The sequence below is a fragment of the Mizuhopecten yessoensis genome, unplaced genomic scaffold (assembly GCF_002113885.1).
Source record: "Mizuhopecten yessoensis strain PY_sf001 unplaced genomic scaffold, ASM211388v2 scaffold8275, whole genome shotgun sequence".
NCBI lineage: Eukaryota > Metazoa > Mollusca > Bivalvia > Pectinida > Pectinidae > Mizuhopecten > Mizuhopecten yessoensis.
In genome coordinates, this window is record NW_018407466.1 from 114,902 (window position 1) to 135,051 (window position 20,150).

The 20,150-nt window shown below is 34.8% G+C and overlaps 1 long non-coding RNA gene across 1 annotated transcript in view; it reads left to right on the forward strand.

The window, feature by feature from the left end:
- Window positions 1–19,827, forward strand: part of LOC110455551 — a 26,277-nt gene extending 6,450 nt beyond the window's left edge. The window contains exons 2-3 of the long non-coding RNA XR_002463458.1: window positions 13,897–13,958; window positions 18,748–19,827. This is a non-coding gene — a long non-coding RNA (uncharacterized LOC110455551). The remainder of the gene's footprint in view (window positions 1–13,896; window positions 13,959–18,747) is intronic.
- The last annotated feature ends 323 nt before the right edge of the window (window positions 19,828–20,150 follow it).

A 20,150-nucleotide genomic window follows, 5' to 3' on the forward strand; every position in this document is an offset into this window, starting at 1 on the left:
GCTTTGTGTCAATTGAAAAGTTTAAGGTCAGAAAAGAGTCAGGGGTGTTTACGAATTTTAAATATTTTCTTTGAAACCCAATAGCTGTTGAATTTGAGATGAAAATATTCAATTACTTTTCTCAAATATAATTGAAACTTCACACATTTCTTTGTGTATCCGTCTTCAAATAAAATGCGCAAAAGGTAGTACGTTGAAATATTTAAATTGAATTATATTTTTTCATTTAACTATAAGTGAAAAGATAAAAAGTTCTGTGCCGAAACGTGAGGAATTCCCAGGCCTTGGTCAAAAGGTGACAAGGTGTATGTTATTGAAATATTTCCTTGGACATTTTCAATACAAATTAATTAATAATTTTATTTTATATGAAGAAAATTTTGTAGCGTGTGCTTTCAAAAACTCATATCAAAGGTTCAAAATTTATCATCCTCCATTTTGTTTATGAAATAAAAATAAAAAATTCAATATATTGTGTTTAATAGACGTAAATAAAATGACATGAAATTCTCAATAAGAATTGACACAAAGCCGCTTATATAGTGACTAAAGTAAAAAAGCTTTCAACATGTGTTACAAAAGAGATTATTGCCTTTTGAAGTCTACTTCTGTACCATTTAAGTAGCTTCTATGTTCATAAAATGAAAACCACGAACAAGTTATAGGCATTGTTTAAACAATCTCCAGTAGTCATATACATAAACAGCATGAAATGTCTCTGTGTTTATCGGGATGGGATATTGTCTATTGTCTTTCTGAATATGCATTAAATTGTATGATACACATATGTTTATATAAAGTTATAGGCATAATAAATATAGAAATAGATATTATATATCTATATAAGATTATTTTTTTGTAGAAATATGCTAGATATCAAGTATTTCTGCTGATTATTATCATTTTATTCCAGTGGGTTTATCTTTATAAATACACTAGATAAAACCCTGACCACAGAAAAACCGTTAGGGTTGCTATGGTGATTTCAGCCTGACAAATGTACTTTAAAGTACTGATAACTGAACAGCAAATTTAATTTGCGCACCAGAAGATGTGATCCAGCAGTGGCTAGTGCTTGTTGAGGAAGGACCTGGTACCGAAGGGTCTCTGACCATCGCCTTTATATTGATCTCACACAGGTGTCTCTGGTTTTAATCTTCCTCAACAGAAATGGATGATTACTTTTTTTTCGTGAGCTGTGGTGAAATTCCTGATTGTTGTATAGCTAAATTTTCTATAGAATTTGAAATGAGGAGGCTGAGCTAACAACACTACTAATATGTCTATGTAGTAACAGAGCTAACAACACTACTAATATGTCTATGTAGTAAAGGAGAATCTACAGTATACCAGTATACTGGATCGTATTTAAAAAAAATCTGATGTGTCCTAGTCATTTATAAGTCTATTGAAATAACCTGGATTCTAAATTTAAGTATTTGAACAGTGTTGTCCTCATTATGAATAGGTACATTAATATAAATGTCAAACAGATGGGATGTGATGGATTGGCTACATATAAATAAGTGTTTAAACATTTTATGAAAGTTAGCCCAGATTGTGGTCAGATTAATTAAGATGGATACAGCTGTTAAAAGTTAAAACATTCAAAATATTTTTTGTGTGGTATAGGTTTTTAATCGGGGAGTGAGAGTACTTTGTATAGAGATTGATTGATACGCTACATACATAAATACTTAACGTACATAGTGATTATACTCCCAACATACTTACAGTAAAACAAAATACATACTGCTCGGTTCTTTCACTTTCAATCATTAAAATAATAGGGCTTGATTTATTATTCAATTTACCGTAAATCAAAAATTCTTGTGATTCATCAGGTAAGAAAATATGTGCTTATTTTTTCTAATCACTTTGAATATCTAAACATAATTGACACACAAAAATAAAATTGAAGTAATCGTTTTTTGAGAAAAGAAAAACAAAGAATTAGAGATTGGAAAATGTCATATGAAATATTCATATTAAGACAAATAATGTATGATTATTTCTTAAGAATTACTGATGTTATGTTTAATCATTGGTTAGCTTGTAATGCTGTATCATTGGTTGGAAATGCCATTAACAGTTTAATTGAAGAAAGTCGGTGACATATGGTTTATAGGTAATGTTACATATGTTGTTTAAATAACTAACGGAGTTTAGTTTGGGTGGTAATAGATTTGATATCAATATATAACTGTAAGCAGCGTGCCGGGGGTAGGGTGGGCACACTGTAGGGGATCTATTATTTATTAGACATCTGTCCACCCTACTTCACACAGCACAGACCAATGGTCATTAGCCGTGATGTAAAAACGTCAATTGTCAGCGATTTGATTATACTCCAATTATCATTAATAATTTCTGTTGATTCCTTTCATCTATTGAAGATTAAAAAATAAAATTAATGGCAGCCCCTTTTTATGTATAGGTATGGGGGTGTAATTTGGAGTAAAACATTGCCGGGAGTCGGAATACAACACTTGGATCTGAGGGCGAAAAGTTGACAAGTTCATGTATAATTTGTGATGAAACTGCAGTAAGCTGAATAGTTAAGTCCGTTTTACACTATTAATGTCACAAACTTAAATTGTCAGGTTTCTAGGGCACTGAAGTTTATAGACTCAAAAGTATGAATTTGTGAGAACTGAAATGGAATGTTTTAAAAGGAATTCATGTGATATCAATTCCATATGGGCTCAGGGTTGGCTGTTTTGGTCAAGGACTTAATTAACTCGTATTTAGATATAAGTATTTTTCTAAATTTGTATTAAAACATTCATTATAACTATTTTGTTAAGAAGAACATTTATATTATAGCTAATTGACACAAGAAATGTTCTAGCAGGTAAATTATTACAACAGATTATATAAATAAGTTCAAAATGTTGCTTAACTTCAAAATTTTACAATTTTATTATTATTTATTTTTAGCCTACAGTGTCAAAGACTGAAAAAATATATGCATTCAGAATGAACAAGATTCTTATTTCAGTTGAATTCTTCCTAAGACTTTAAGAATAAATGTCATTTAATTATCAGATGAATCATGAATGACACAGCTGTCCTTCTTTTTCATTATTAATAAATTTACCTGTTTAAGTATCTTTAGAAATGACACTTTCAATATTCACAATTTGAAGAGTACTAAAGCAAGTCAAGCAAAATGACAATAGGTATTTTGAAACACAATGGTACAGTTCTTTTGTCTTGGTATTTGTGAAAAATGTATTAATTATCCAGATTATAAAGACACCATGATGTTGAAAAACAGATATAGAAACTGTAAAAGTGTACAGTGTTAATTATCTTGGACATGCTGATGCACCATTGATTTATGTGTACTATTTATTTTTAAATGCGCTGTCATTTGTCTTACAGGTAACTGCAGAACAATACGCTTGAAATTAATTGAAATCTAGAAACGTTTTGTTCCATGTGTTTTGAAAGATGTGCCTCTATATTACATCCTAATATTGAGAAAGTCCGCCAAAGACAATGCTGCTTTCATTGGCAATTGAGTTAAATATGAAAAATATATCAATACATTTATACATATATAATTATAAAACAGCACGGTTATGTACATTTGAAAACAGTTGTAAGGAAATCAATTTAACCCAATCAGTTGACTATCTACATAATTCTATGTATACCGATGTGCCAAGAATGTAGATGTGGGCATGACAGCTTTTTTTTTTTAGTATTTCCAAATATCGTTACTCTGAAGTCACGCCAATTGCCCAGCCCATTTGGCATAGAACGGGTATAGCGCTATTTATTTGTGAATGTTGTTTTTCAGAAAGCGCTTACTTTCACTTGTGTACATGAACAAAAATGACATAAGTGTAATGACATTATGTAGTCAAACTCCGAACCACAATAATTAACAAATCAGGATCTGTCTTGCATGTTTAATGAGGTCCTTATTATACATAGATTATTTTTCTTGGTAAAGCTTTGAATCCTGAAGTACTAACTCTCCAAAACAGATCAAAACAAAACAATCCTACATACTCAGGAAAGACACATACTTCGCTGGCAAATGTTTGTAATTTCAATGGTGAAAATGTGTCTGATTTCCTGGTAACTTTTGTGTTATTCCTGTTGTTGCCACATTTTCATGGGCAATTAAACGCTGTCGTCTGTGATTAGTCATGTCCATTTTTTTTTATCAAATTCCAATTTAAAAGTGATTGAATTTATGAAACAGTAATGATAAAGTGAAACAGAAGGATTACGCTCATGTGTAGAGGATGGGACTTTTTATCTTGTCGTGCCATATATCATTGGTACAGAAGACACATTCACCAGAATTAATTCATTCCTAATTAGATTTTAACCGAATAAAGTGATATTTCCATTGGAATTAGGACAACATAATTTGAGAAATTGGATTTTTATTTTTAAGCGTTTGCGTTTGGCACACAGTTCCAATATTTACAAATGACACCTTTTGCTAAATTCACATATGTGTGTAATGATGTAATTTGGTGTAAATATATTTTTCAATTACACACATCACGGTCTGATTGATGGTGTTGTGAGCCGGCGATGTGATTCGGAGGCGGCCGATGAGGTGTGGATGACTGGAATTCTGTACAAGGCCACACCTAAAACAAGTACTCCTAAGCGCTCCGTTCTAATGTATTTGCTTAAGGAGCTTGCTGTATTAGTTGTTTGTGTTAAAAGCATTTTGTTTTTCACTTAAGTTTATGAGGGAGTTTGAATTCTGGTCAGGGTTTGAAAGGCCAGCGTAATGTGGTGATTGGACAGAAAATCCTGCGTTTTCACGTAAAATTTGCCCATTTAGATTTTCAAGATCCTTCACTATTGGATTGCAATTTCCTTGTCATTTCAATTTCAGGAGTTCCACACAATCAATCAAAAGGGATTTATGATCAAAACTGGATCTCCGTCGTTCTGTAATCAATAGCAGCAATTTAATTTGGATTGAAAGGCCCTATTTGCATAAGATTTTTTCTTTTTATTAATCAATCCTTTGGCCAAATCTGCATGTTTAACTGGTTGCACAAGGCAGCTTAAATTGAAATTTTGAGAAAGATAGATGGAAATGGGGCGCAGAAAATCTGTTTGACTCATAAAGTCTTGTCTGAATGGCATGGCATTTTCACTTAATGATGTGTTACCATGGAAATGAAACAAAACAAATCTTGAAATATAATGAGCTTATGATTGTGGAATGATGAAATTGAATCGGACTCCGTTTTTCGCTGGGCCGGATGACAGTTTAAAAGCTGAGGGTCGTTTACTTCATTTTAAAATGATGCAAATGAGGAAAGTAGCTCATTGAGAGCCTTGGCTTTTCCTTTCTCCATTTACATGACAAATCAACAGCCAAATTAATCATCCATTATTTTGCCTATCTGTTACCGAGTTAAATAAGTTTTGTAATTAAGCATCGGCAGGCATAATTTGTGACATTTTCATACAACTATATTTTTGCAGTAAAGCATTTTAATGGCTGTAATTTCTCTCATTAAGATGAAATCAAATAGGGCATCTCATGGTTAAGTACTTGAACATTTAAAGCCTTCAAGTTATATACGGCACTTAGCATTTAAAATCGAGATTAATAATAGGGGCACATAAAATGTTCCTTGTGATTCATGTTTGAAACATTTTCCTGTGAACTAAAAATTTGAGCACTTGAAAAACAAAGAGACGGAGAGAGGAACAAAGGCCAGTCTTTTGTGGAGTAAAACAGAAACTATATATGGAAAGCGTTTGAGTTTTGTAGAGTATTTTTGTTGGTTTATGTGGTCACTAGTACGTATGCAGTGATGTGAACTATGTCGCCGAGCTTCAAAAGTGTGTCATTGTGTATTGTGTCAACTTCCTTTACAGGAAGTCGAACAATTATAATTTGCTTAATAGAATTTTTTTGTTTTAAAGTTTCAAGTTGTACTGTACCTAATGTCGTCCTGAGGTCATTCTATCGAGGACTGATGTTAACAGATTAATAACCAGAGGGCACTTTTAACGTGTATTGCCCCATGTGGAAATTCTTGACAATGCGGGATACGTGATGTTGGGATCAGAAAACTTTCAAACACTCAGTAATGGACTTTGTACTTTAAAAAGTGTACAGAGATAAAAATGAAAAATACTATCAGGTCCATATATCTATATATGTACTGTAAGCTGCACTTTTCCGATGGGGGACGTCGCAATAAAAGGGTCTTGATGTTTACAGGTGTATGTTGTTGGTCATTAAATTCTGACCAGTTAACCGCTGTGTAGATGTGTACAGTTTATGAGACGTGTGACCCACACCAGAAAAAGCATTAAGTTAAATTTGTCAGCTGAAGAATTTCACAATGTAGGTTCATGGCCAAGAGAGTTGGGTTAGTTTCTTGTCCCGGACAATACAGTCAACTGAAAAACAGTTTGACAAGTTATGACATATTTCATTTTGACACAGATGTAGTGTGAAAACCCATTCTAGTTCACAGTTAAAGTGAAGGACTTGCTGAATTGACCCTTAACGCCGATCTTAATGCGTCTTAGGCCAGACTTGAAAAACAGTTTTGAGTCTTCAAGTGTTTACAAAGGGATCCCAATTGGACATTGTCTTTGATATCTGAGCATACCAATTTCAGTCTTTGGTGACTCACTGTTTCCTGAATATGAAAAAGTTATTTTATTATTGAAATTTTCCCACTACTGAGCCGATGATTTTTTTCCAGTACCTAATGTCATACAAGGATTTGATGTGATATTTGTTAAATACATGTACCAAGTCTTTCATTGGGCCAAGTTTGATCTTGGCATGATTTTGAAAAACCTGGAACTACTTTAATATCAATTCTGGATTTTATTTTGCGTTCAGAATTTTTTGAGTTAAAAAAAATAAATTCAAACTCACCTTTGAGTCATCATTTATCTTAGACACTTATTTGTGTCACCAAAGACCAAACAAGATGGCCATTAAGCTGTGCTAAAACATTTCCTATTGAACTGTTCAGTTAATTTCATTAGACTAGAAGGTATTCCTGTATGTAATTGCTGCAGAGAGTTCATTAAAAACCCTACAACATACTCAGTATGCAGTTAAACCTTTCACATTGTTTTTGAGAAATAGAAGAAGGATTTGTAAAGGGAGATAATTTGATTTTTGTATTTGTTTGAGATATTTGGATCACATGATGAGTATGGTTAGAACATGCTACCTCGATAGACTTATTGATGGATGAGTATTCATCCCTGTACATACAGAATCACCAATTCCAGTCTCCCTTCAGGGGGTTTTAGTTTTCAATTTACATACGTAATCAAAATTTCTGTTCATATCTTCTTGCAAAATTAATGGAAAATTTGTTTTGGATGCTAAATCTCCATTGTATTTGGAGATTAGATTTTATCATGTCTGGAAAGTAAATTCCATATTTTTTTTATTTTTTTTTCATACTCTAAATTAATTTCGTGAAATTTAATGTGAATTGTGTGACTTGTATTGCTGAAGCGAGAGTGATTGTGTGCTAATCTGTGTCGGGGCTCGTCGTAGCAGCCTATCCGCAAAAATCTGTTTATACAATAAATCCACAAAACAGAAAATGAGTATATTGGTTGGTTGAGTGAGCAATATAGATCATCATCTGTAAAATTCTTGTATCTTTTTAGAAATCTATATTAAAAAAACCCGTTGTGTAATTGTGATCACTATGTAACTTGTGATTCATGTACTCGATTAGTAATGCTTCATTGTTTCTTAAAGTGAAATATTATTTCATGGACAGATAAAATCAGGAAACTAGATCTACAGAATGTTTGCAGTTTTACCTGACTGCCTTAATGTCTTCATATATATAGATTCTCATTCAGTTCTTATGAAAATCATGTGTATATTGTTGAGATCCTAAAATGTTTTGAACATTTTTGAAATATTAGATATCTATTTTGTGCAAGAGAAATGAGTCAGGTTCTAATCTGCTCTGCATGTAGAAGCCAATTTTTTTCTGGGAATGTAATTTTGTTCAAGTGGTATCGTAAGTTTTTCATGTTGGGTTTCTCAATGTATTTCAAAGATTTTTGTTAATACGTTTGAAGGGTTGTATTTAATTGTTTTGTTGGATAAGTTGATGTTTGTCGAGAGCGTATCCTACTTGTACAAGAAATACTTCCTGCTAATTTACACATCCACCTCTCTTGAAATGGCGATCACAGGTTATTAGAATCCTCTTAGAGAGTTGAAGGAATTCCTTTCCACGCTATGTCTTGTGTTAAGTTTAATCCTGAATAAAAGGAACAAGGAATGGAGAGTCTGTATTGTCTTAACTGGTAGGAGCTACGGAGGCTCTTGGGTACTGTACTTGAAATTTCAGTAAGCGGTTTACATGCATTGTTGAAGTATTTTTCTCCCAGGTTTACAAATCTTTTGATTTCTTGACACATCTTAGGCGCTACCGACTGCCTATCTGAATCTTGAATGGATTCCCCATGACTTGAGGATTTTGTAGGTTTATTCTAGGACACGTTCTTATTTTAAGCCATTGTCTTGGAGCTGGCCAAGTTAATCAGTACTTAAGATACTTGAAATTCATGTTTGGAAGTGATAAGATAGGTAACCATACACAGACACAGGTACTTCTGGTGTAACTACTCTGTGTGGTGTGCCATTACACATTCTTCAGACTGGTTATATTAAAAGTGTTTCAAGTAATCTCAAATTCTTTGACCTGATATTATTTAATAGCTTAACAGTTTGAAATTCTTGATGAAATTTTCCACTTGGCTTGGTACAAACTGGGCTGAATTATTTGGGGGGAGAACCCCTGTTTTTTTGGGAATGTTGAACTAACTATAGCCAAGATCACTTCCTGTGGGTAAACAACGCAATACTTCCTGTTGGTAACAATACAAACATGATACCACTTCCTGTAGGTAAACAATTAAAACCTTATACTTCTTCCGGTAGGTGAATAATTCAAACTCTATACTACTTACTGTAGGTGAACATCTTGAGCCTTATATTACTTCCTGTAGGTGAACAACTTGAGCCTTATACTACTTCCTGTAGGTGAACAACTTGAGCCTTATATTACTTACTGTAGGTGAACAACTTGAGCCTTATACTTCTTCCTGTAGGTGAACAACTTGAGCCTTATACTACTTACTGTAGGTGAACAATTTGATCCTTATTCTACTTCCTGTAGGTGAACAACTTGATCCTTATACTACTTCCTGTAGGTGAACAACTTGATCCTTATACCACTTCCTGTAGGTGAACAACTTGAGCCTTATACTACTTCCTGTAGGTAAACAGCCAGAGCCTCATATTACTTATATTACCTGCGGGAAGACAACTTGAGCCTTAATACTACTTCCTGTGAACAATATTATTTATTAATTCAAGTCTTATACTGTACTACTTGGTCTAGGTAGAAAACTCCAGCCTGATACTATGTCTTTGTTAAGATGTGTGTTGAGACTGAGAACTTAAGAATAATACTTTGTTCTTCAGGTGACAGCATAGGGTAATTATTTTGTAATACATTGTACAGATCAAACATTGTGCAATGGATACCATACTTGTAATTATTGAATCTTGTATACTATTAGTATCAAAGATTGACTCCTGTCTTTCACTACATGCAAAAACAAAAGAAAACACAATATGTTCAATTGTGTTGAACACAAGGCCAATATGTATAAAGTAGTGCAATTGTGATGAACACAACGCCTATACAGTTTTGTACATAATGGCCTTGAGTTTTTCACAATTGTACAACTTTGTACATAATGGCCTTGAGTTTTTCATAATTGTACAACTTTGTACAGTTGTGATGAGCACAAGGTCAGTATGTACAAAGTTGTACCATTTGATGAACACAAGGCCAATTACAAAGTTGAACACAAGGTCTTCATGTACAAAGTTACACATACAAAGTTGTACAATTGTGATGAACACCAAGCATGTACAAATAATGTACAATTGTGATGGGCTTTAGAGTGTGTAAGAAATTGTACAATTGTGATAATCATCTTGTACAAAGTTTTATTTTGCAATTAGTTGTCATTAGGATTAGAGATGATGAACATTAATGTAAGACAAATGTAATCCCATGTAAAAACTTGTCCTGCCGACAGTATTGGGGACCAGGGCATCATCTGTTCATCTGACTACCCTGCAGTTTCACAAGCTTTGATGTCATAAAGATTAATGGCAATATTGTGTTCCTCTCACCACCAAACATCAAAACCTTTGTTTCAATTCACACTGGCAGATAGCATTATAAACAACCACCCCACTCCAGCTCCTTACACTGAACCTAATGTATGTGAGTTGACATTTATTGGCTATCAGTAAATGTATGCCCCCTATATGTAGCATGCTAACATGTTTCATTACCATTTAAGCTCAACACCTTTACCCATGACTCTTCGAAATAAGTTAGAAAGTCACTTGGAAATGAAATAAAATCTTGGTGGCTTGACCAAGTCTGGGGGACGTTCATACGTTTCAACAACTGGGTCAGTCTGCCAAAGTTAACATACCAAAATGTTTTGACCTGCCAAGCAAACAATCCTCCGTCATTTCTTGTCCCGTGTCTTTCCCTTTTGATACATTAAACGCCTGAAGAGTATCCTTAATCATGACAGTTTTAGCAGAATTGAATTGAGATTTAAAGGGAGGGGATAAGTGCATGGTGTTTTGAAGGTGTGGTCGCAGATATTAATCTTACAATAGGCTGTAAGTCAAAAAGCTTTTGAAATTTCTGCTATTTATGGATGGTTTGCATGAAATATAGATTATAAGCTGAACTTTTCATTTAACTTTATTAGATAATGTCATATCGGCTTAACTCTTCAACTTTATAATTGAAATTACGCAATGAGCTTTGAGCGGTATACGATAAAATCATTCTCTTTTGACATGGTGGACAATATTTATTAAACTTTAAATGATTTAGTTAATAGCTCTAAAACACAGCTGTTCAGTTCAGGAGTCAATTTTTCATACTGCAATGCAATGTCACTAGCTTGTCATCTTTACAATGACATAATCAAGAACCATTTCATTTTGTCACAGTAATATGTTATAGTCAGCCCGAAGGTATATCCATTAACCATATTCCATTGGCACCTATGCCACCTCTCTCCATGATACAGAACAGTTGTGAGAAGTTAATTATTAAATCATTAAGAATTAAAACCTTTTGGATAGTATGTTTATCTCCAGGTGAACGTTGAGTTTCCAAGTCAGTTTATGACCCTGTATTTTAACTCGTTAATATGAATACCCCATTTTTTGGTTTTTCGTCTTCGTAAGTCCCCACAACTTTGATAATTTAAGGATTGAAAACTTCAGAAGTTAGATTTCTTAGGAAATATTGTGTTAATAAATATATAAGTTAACTACAATTTCACCCTTATAGATACTCTAGAAAGGACAAGACAACCTTTCTACTTGTACCAGTGTTATAAATTTAGCTAAATAGTATTATATCTACAATAGGTCTAGCAAATTTGTTTCGTCATCATGGGCATCTCTAAATTCGATAACAAAATACAACAATTTGTTATTGTGATCATCTGTATCATCAGAACTCTTGTAGTTTATGCCTTCCAACATAAAAAGATTATGACCCTGTTCAATGTTTTCCTCATACACACAGTTATAAGTTTAAAGGTAATTATATAACTTTCTCACAAAATTTCAGTCCACACATAACTGAAAGTTGTTAAGATAACAAGTCTACATAACTTAGAATATAATAGTGTACAGACCAGACTTTTTGTAGACCCCATCTATCAATCTGCTGTTAATTTCGAATGCCTCTGTACTCTTTTGGATTCTTTGGAGATACAAAATTTTTTGATGTCATAGAAACATTAAGCGATGGATCTCTTTCTTGACAACCAAAGGTCAAGTTAGGTCATTGGAGTAATGATCACTTGACATGATTGAAATGAAGGTTCAATGTAGGGTGTACAACTTTTATCATTATTGGCAAATTTGCACCTATGTTAAAATTAAATCCTGGCATCAATTATGAATGTATAAGATTAAGTTTAAAGATAACCCTTGACAGATCAACTCGAAGCGGACAGAAGCGTTACTAACGGCAAGACTTTAGACTAATTAGGAACCTGTAGACATATTGGCTCAACTTGGTTTTGTTAGCAGTTATAATTTTACAAAGTCAAATTATTTTCTTTGATTATTTAAGAAATTACATGATTACTACAGAAGATAGACCACAAATCTTGAGGAGAAGGACTTAAATGAATTGAAATGTTATCCCAGTCATCTTCAGCACCGGTTGAACCTGGGTCCAAATGAAACAGAGAGTTTCTTTAAACTGGGCCTTTATTGCATGCTGTTGGTGATTAGGTGATATAACACTGATTGTATCATGGTATAGTCTGTTAAAAGGACAACACTAATGCAGCCTCGATGTGGGACGTTTGACCTTGTGAGGCTACATGTACGGTGTAATAAGATTACTGGTAGATAAACGTGTACTTAAAAGGATGTATTAGTCATTTTTGCAAACAATTTAATAGATAATAATAAAAAAAAATAGGTGTTCTCAAAAGGATTTTATAATCATTTTTGCATACAATTTAATAGAAGATTAAGGTGTTCTTTCTTGAAAGGATATATTTGTCATTTTTGCATACAATTTTCTAGAAGATAAAGGTGTTCTCAAAAGGACACATTAGTCATTTTTGCATACAAGTTACTAGAAGCTTAAGGGATGAATGTTTCATTTTTCCATACCATATATATAATAAGCCTTATAGTAGATGAAAGATTGAAAATCTCAAAAGATTGTCTACCATAAGTCCTTCTTACTTACAAACAAATTTAGTCAACCAAGGGTGGCTCTATGATTTGTTTTGCCCCCTTCCCCTAGTTAGAGGTCAAAAAAGATTTTGGAAATTCACGGAACCAATTTGAGAAAAATTGGATATTAACACCGGAGTCCTTTTCCCTAGTAGCACATATATACGCTCCCCAGTAACACATATTCGTTCTCCAATAGCACACATATGCCCCAAATTGACCCAAATTTCAATTTTTATGTCACTAACTTAACAACATATGACTTAAAATGACAACCAGTAATATCACACATGGTTTTACAAGACACACTGTCTTGAAGAAATGGATAATTGAACAACACTTGACTTCCACTTTAATTCAGAGCATGTGATAGATTTGTTAAATGTGTTTTGAAAATATTATCCAATGTCTATTTATCCTCAAAAGCCAGGAACAACATGTATAGCGATGTATGTATTAGAGAGTAAGGAGGGAAAAACATGAAATGACCCAATGATTCAAAACCATCATGGTCTGAAGTGTTCTTAAGCACATTTCTAATTAATGTATATCTCTGATTTATTTATGATCATAGTGACTTAGGGATAAGTTTACCAACATGCTATAAGTAAAACTTTGACGATACGTGTAACCTAATTCTTGTTGACTTTCAACTGTCAGATGTTTTGTTTCTGTTTAAGAATTGAAATGAACCACTTTTTGTTTCAATTTGAATATCAGATGTGAAACTAAGAATTTAATGAACTTCACATTTTTTTAGGTACAACTGACAACTTAATAACTGATGTCTAGGTAAAGTGTAAGCTTGAAATGGCTTTTCATTATTGTAAATTAATTAAAGTTCAATTTTGATTGATTATCATTCACCCCTGAAGATGCATTTGAACTGTTCCAATTCAAAGTTTGGAATAGTTCATTGTAAAATTTCAGGGATGAATGAGTTAAATGAATTTCATCACGTGTCAACAATATGGTGAAACAATACCGTAACAATAGTCTTCTTTTCAAAATATGGTAATGTGTGGCCATTTTGATAATTGACCAATGGTACAATGTCCATCTTGCCTATTTGCCAGGTTGGAGTGACCAGTACAAAGACCCGAGGAAGAAGGGAAGCTGCGATTGCTGTTTCATAAAGGTAAGAAATTGCGTCAGTCAAAATTTGTCAGACTATAGAAAATTAAAGGATCACAAATGTGGAGCACTTCCAAATGGTTACTCAGAGACAAGCTTGGTGGTAATTGGCAAACTCGGGGATAAAACTGTTGAGGATTAAAGGACGATTCTGCTAACTGTTCCAATGTTTGTTGATTTTCTTTTAGATTTGTTTGAGTCATGTCTGTAATAGCATCTATCATGAAGTGTAGCTGTCCTCGCATGCCTTTAAAAGTCTAGCTACGATTAGGTCGATGTTCGCTTGTCCTTACATCACCCGGATGATTTTACTATGCAAGCTATTAAAGTAAAAAAAGAAAAACTTGAAATAAGATGAAAGATTTGGAGAAAAAAATCTCATACCAATTTGAAATCAAAAATCAAAAAGAATGTCATGTCTTCTCTAACAGAGAGAAAGCTTTTCTAAAGCTTTAACGGTGCTGTATAGGAATCGAATAGAAAATGAAATCTGCCTGTTTAATACGGCATCCAATTACTTGGAAATTCATTTTATTGAAATCCAGTGACAAACTTAATGCCTTTTGTGGTGCTAATGCGGTGCATCTTTGCATCATTCATTGCAGCTACCTAAACCACAGTAATTTATTATCCAACCGCAACAAAGGGGTGCGATGTGTGTCTGTATGGGGCCCTGGTCGCGGCGCCGTACAATTACGTTGTGTGAAAATAGCTCATTACGCTGAGCTCCGGGACTCGCATGACTTGTTTATGGTGGTTGCACAGTAACTGTGCAGCTATGCTGGACGGATGATGCATTTAATTGGGTTTTAACCCCAAAGATTACAATCTGTTGATTCTGTAACTTCCCAGTGAATAAGTGACATCCCAACATGCAGTGTCGTTTGGGTTGATAATGTCCCCGTAGTTTCATTCCTGAGGTGGCAAAAGCTTTTGTCCCCATTCTTAGCTGCCTCCTCTGATCCGTACGATCCTTTTATGTTGCAACAATACGCTGTTATCTCACACAACAAGTGTTACGGGGGATGCACACAGGTTTTACCTGTCACCTCCACGAACAGTGCACCTTGATGACTCATTTACATCAACACATCAGTATGGAGTCTTAAATAACTGTCCTTTATATGTTTACCTGATGTACACTGCTGTCAGATGCCTTGTAAAACTACAAGCTGTTCTACCTTGTAAGGGGTGTATATCACATGGCTTTAACTCAACTGATGCTATCTGCAACGGTTCAGTGAAATCAAAGGTTTCTGTCCAGGCCTTTAAAGGAAGGATTGCTCAGGATTGGGGTTTTGGAATTTTAAGACAGCTTCATATGAAGTCAGTGCCTGTTGTATGTGTGATGGTCAGATGAGTCATGACAACTGACAAGCTGACCATCTTGACCTTTAGACAATTGAAAGGACTTGACAGATATTTTGAGAGAAACTAGTTTATAAGCAGCTGTTTTACAGCGATGATTTTCTTAGATGGACACTGGTTGTATTCTAGACTGTGTCTGTCTTGTTTGTCTGACACTGGTAGTATTCTGGATTTTGTCTGCCTTGTTTGATTGACACTGGTTGTATTCTGGACTGTGTCTGTCTTGTTTGATTGACACTGGTAGTATTCTGGACTGTGTCTGTCTTGTTTGAATGTGGGGGAGGGGCACATGTGTGCACAGGACGAGAGTAAGGACGGTGTGGATGTTCATGTGTCTGATAACCCCCCTTACCCTGAACAATCATCCCATATTGACACTGGTAATATTCTGGACTGTGCTGCCTTGTTTGATTGACACTGGTAGTATTCTGGACTGTGTCTGTCTTGTTTCATTGACACTGGTAGTATCCCTGACTGTGTCTGTCTTGTTTGTCTGACACTGGTAGTATTCTGGACTGTGCTGTCTTGTTTGTCTGACACTGGTAGTATTCTGGACTGTGTCTGTCTTGTTTGATTGACACTGGTAGTATTCTGGACTGTGTCTGCCTTGTTTGATTGACACTGGTAATATTCTGGACTGTGTCTGTTGTTAGTCTGACACTGGTAGTATTCCGGACTGTGGCCGTCTTGTTTGATTGACACTGGTAATATTCTGGACTGTGTCTGTCTTGTTTCTATCGACTGAGTCTATCTTATTTGTTTGACAACATCATAAGCAGTCTGGACTGTGGACTTTCTATCTTGTTTGATTGTGACCAGTAATAGACTTGTGTTGTAACACATATCTTTTTGATTTGGACCAGAACTAGACTTTGACTATGGACTCTCTGTCATGTTTGATGAGGACCAGTAATAGATTTGCCTTTTGAAGATTTGGACCAGAACTAGACTTTGACCGTGGACTCCCTGTCTTGTTTGATGAGGACCAGTAATAGATTTGCCTTTTGAAGATTTGGACCAGAACTAGACTTTAACTATGGACTCTCTGTCATGTTTGATGAGGACCAGTAATAGAATTGCCTTTTGAAGATTTGGACCAGAACTAGACTTTGACCTTGGACTAATCTGAGCTGTGGACCGTTTGTCTCATTTTACTACCAGGTAACACCAGTAGTAGTCTTGATTATGGACTCTTAGTTCTGTTTGACACCATTTGTAGTCTGGACTGAGGTATCTTTGTCCTGGTAAATTGGTGCTATTAGATGAGGATTTAGCCATATTGTTTGCAGTACGGTGGTATCAAAGTCTGTGTCCTTCACTTGACATGGCCCACTTACTCAGAGCTCCAGGCTGATCTCGTGACCTTTCTGATGTTTGAAATATTTTGAAACACCACCTCATTAGTGATATTGAATAGACCATCTTTACTGCGGAATAGATTCTGTCATCGGCAAACGAGACTTTACTAGATATTTTTAGCCAATAAGATTTATTTTTGAATTAAAGTGCTGTAGTGTCAGCCCTATGTCTGGGTGTGACACTGGACTTCCTCCAGGGCAGACGTCATGTCATCAGAAATTATACGTTGTATTGCCCGCGATCAGCTCACATTTGGTGACGTATTGCTTCTGAATTGTTATGATTGTTGCATTTACAGACATTGTGTTTCTCACTTTTTGATGGCTATTTGAATCCCAGAGATTAAAGGTTACTGGAACATGCCAAAATGCTTTAGTCGTAGACAGGGCTGGTTACACAATGGCTGGATCTTGGAGACGTATTATGCATGGCCATTGCGGTGAAACTGAAGCTACAGAAATCTTGTGACCATTTGTGTTAGGTAAAAGATAAATATTCAATGCATTTTTCTCTTTCCTTAGATATGAATTTTTAAGATAAAGATAACTTTCTAGACTATTACTTCATTGAACATTCATAGAAACGTACATCAATATAAATGTATGTTTTATTTTGTAATCCGTTTGCTTTCACAAAATAAAACCGTCTTCATCATTTGACAATTTCACTGAAATGGATTTTTTTTGTGAAGCATTTCTTTGCTAATATTACATTTATTTGGCAAATCCTCTATAATCAGCGAGGTGGCCAGAGATAAGTGTGTCATCTACTGTGGCAGAGATGGGTCCCGATTGGTCAGCGTCTGATTGCTGGAGTCTGGCTATATTCGTCCATGTGTTATCTGTACTTACACTGCGTCGCTGTGGTGTCGGCCTTTACTCTACCATGTTATACACACAATCACTTTTTTAATCAAATCTTCATCATAACATATTCAGTTTAGACACCTTCTGTTTTGATATTTTAGAGAAGAATTATTGGTTTGAGGTGGCGTTTTTCATACCAACATGTTGGCTTTGGTCGAAATAGGAAATGACCAGATGAGCACCCTTGATTATTGTAGATGTTAATAATTCATATACAGACAGTACTTTGGAACATGTTCTTTGATTGATGGCAGGNGGGGGGGAGGGGGGAAAGGGGGGAGCGATTCCAATATAATTCAATTATACTCACAGAAAGTGAAAGTGACTTGGTCAATCTCTGATTTCACCTTTCTCCAGGCCACCCACAAAAAAAAATCCAAAATGTTGAAAATTTGGAATCCCGCCTTGTGTATTTAAAGTCGTTAGTAATCTTTGACACACCAGTCTGAGGTCTGACTCAGGCGGTCACCTTCAGCTGACAAACACAACAGGGCTTTAAAAGTTAAAGTTAAAGCATCTGCGTCATGTTTTCACCACAGTTTTATATTGTTTTCTATCATTTACAGATGTGGAACAGGTCAGAGGATCATGACACTTACCACAATCTCCGAACATTTTATGCTGAAACCATAAATTTTGATAGACATTAATCATCTTTTGAAATATAAGACAGTGTTTAAGTTACAAATGGCTTTTGTTTTATATATTTTTTTATGAAAACATTCATTGTAGAAAAAATAAATTAAGGGCAAGCTTAGACAGACCAAGGTCATCGTTACTAATTATGGAAGTTTGTCAACCTTTTCATTGACATTAATCTAGCAACTTCATTTCTTTACAGATTTTGATAAAACTTTGCAGTTTGTATTTCAGGGTTTCTAGGTCAATGCCAAGGTTACCATTACTATATATAGAAATTTGTCAAATAGTGCTTCATGTTAATGGGAGTAGGGACATTCATGTCTTATAGGCATTTTCTAGTTTAGTAATTATTTTATTTGACATTTTTATTAGTTGGGGTAGTGTAAGAATTTACCAAAGCTGTATTTTGAGATAGTTTTAAGTTTATATGACACTGTTGTCTTAGTTACCTATGTATATAAGGGTTTACTAAGTAGGTAATTTAACTGGTATGGGTACCTCATTGGTACTGGCAGGTATCTCTGGTTAGTGTTGTGAACCTTTCACCTATTCTTGCAGATGATGACATGAAAACTTTGGACAAACAGTGAGTGACCAGTTGACCGCAGCAATGTCTTCCGATGTGACATGAATTTGGCCTCCATCGAAGTGACCTATGTCCATTTCAAACTTGCCAGGTCAAAAACTGTTTGACTTCCGACACAACAAAGCAGAAGGCTCTGACCAATCTGGACAAATAAAACCTTGACCTGACCCTGATGTGTAAATCCAATCTGATTCATCAAAACGCCTGGATAGCACAAGCTATCATATACACATTAGGAGATTAAGTGAGAAAATAAGCAAGGAAAATGATGTTCAACAAAGTAACTTAAACCAGAAATAAGCTGCACATGTGTGTAATGCATGTGGAGACTTATTGTTTAGGTTCCAATGTTTTATAGAAAGTTGTAAGAATGTTGACAATGTTTGTCATTTGAGCAGCCCGCAGTGCAGGACTAGAGACTGTTACCCAGGGAGAGTTGATCAGTTTGGATGGGGGTGTTTAACTGATGGATATCATAAAGAATTTTGGACAAGATCCAGCATCTTGTGGAATCTCAAATTACTCCCCTTGTATTAGGCCTTTTGTTCTACCAGTACTTCTTTCAAAAAGAGGGAGAGGATTATCTAGATTTTATCACACATATCTCCCTGGAATAATTTGTATCTCTGACACTCAGGTTTGCTGGAAGGAATGGTGGCGCATCTGTACCGAGGTATATTTGTGGATGTTAAAGCTGGTCTGTGGATGAACATTGTGAAGTTGGACTGGCATCTGATAGCCACACAGTCTTAAGATACCACAGACACTATCCTGGTCTTACAAATCTTACAAAGCCCAAAACTTTATCATACACTGGAATAATTTGATTACACACATGTTAATTGTTACTTAATGTGTATTAGTATGAGGGTACATTACAGAATAAATGTGGCTGTATAAGAGCTGCTTCCTCAATAAATGTGTATACATTTCAATTAAATCTCCAACTGTTTTATGACTTTTTTTCCATTTCATCGTGATGTTGTATGGCAACAGCTAATTTACTAAATACCAACATTTGTGGGACTGTGGCTTTTGATAAAAGAGAATTATAAAACACTATGACAACCAATCAAAAATGGTTAAGGCTCCTTGGTTAACAACGGAATCAGTACACATAGTAACTTATCAAAGACGGTTCAGTTTGTCATTGATGGTGAGCTTTTATGATGGTGCTTTGTCTGTCCTCTGTCTTTCATCAACTTTTGAATTTAGACATCCTTTCCTAAACTACTGACCAAATTTCAACCAAATTGTGGTGGTAGCATGTTTAGCACATGGGATCAAAAGTGACAAAAATAAAGAGGATGACTATTTTGGGGGAAGAGAGACAAGGTCAAAAGGGATCAATTCAGCTAATTTTCTTTAACTCATT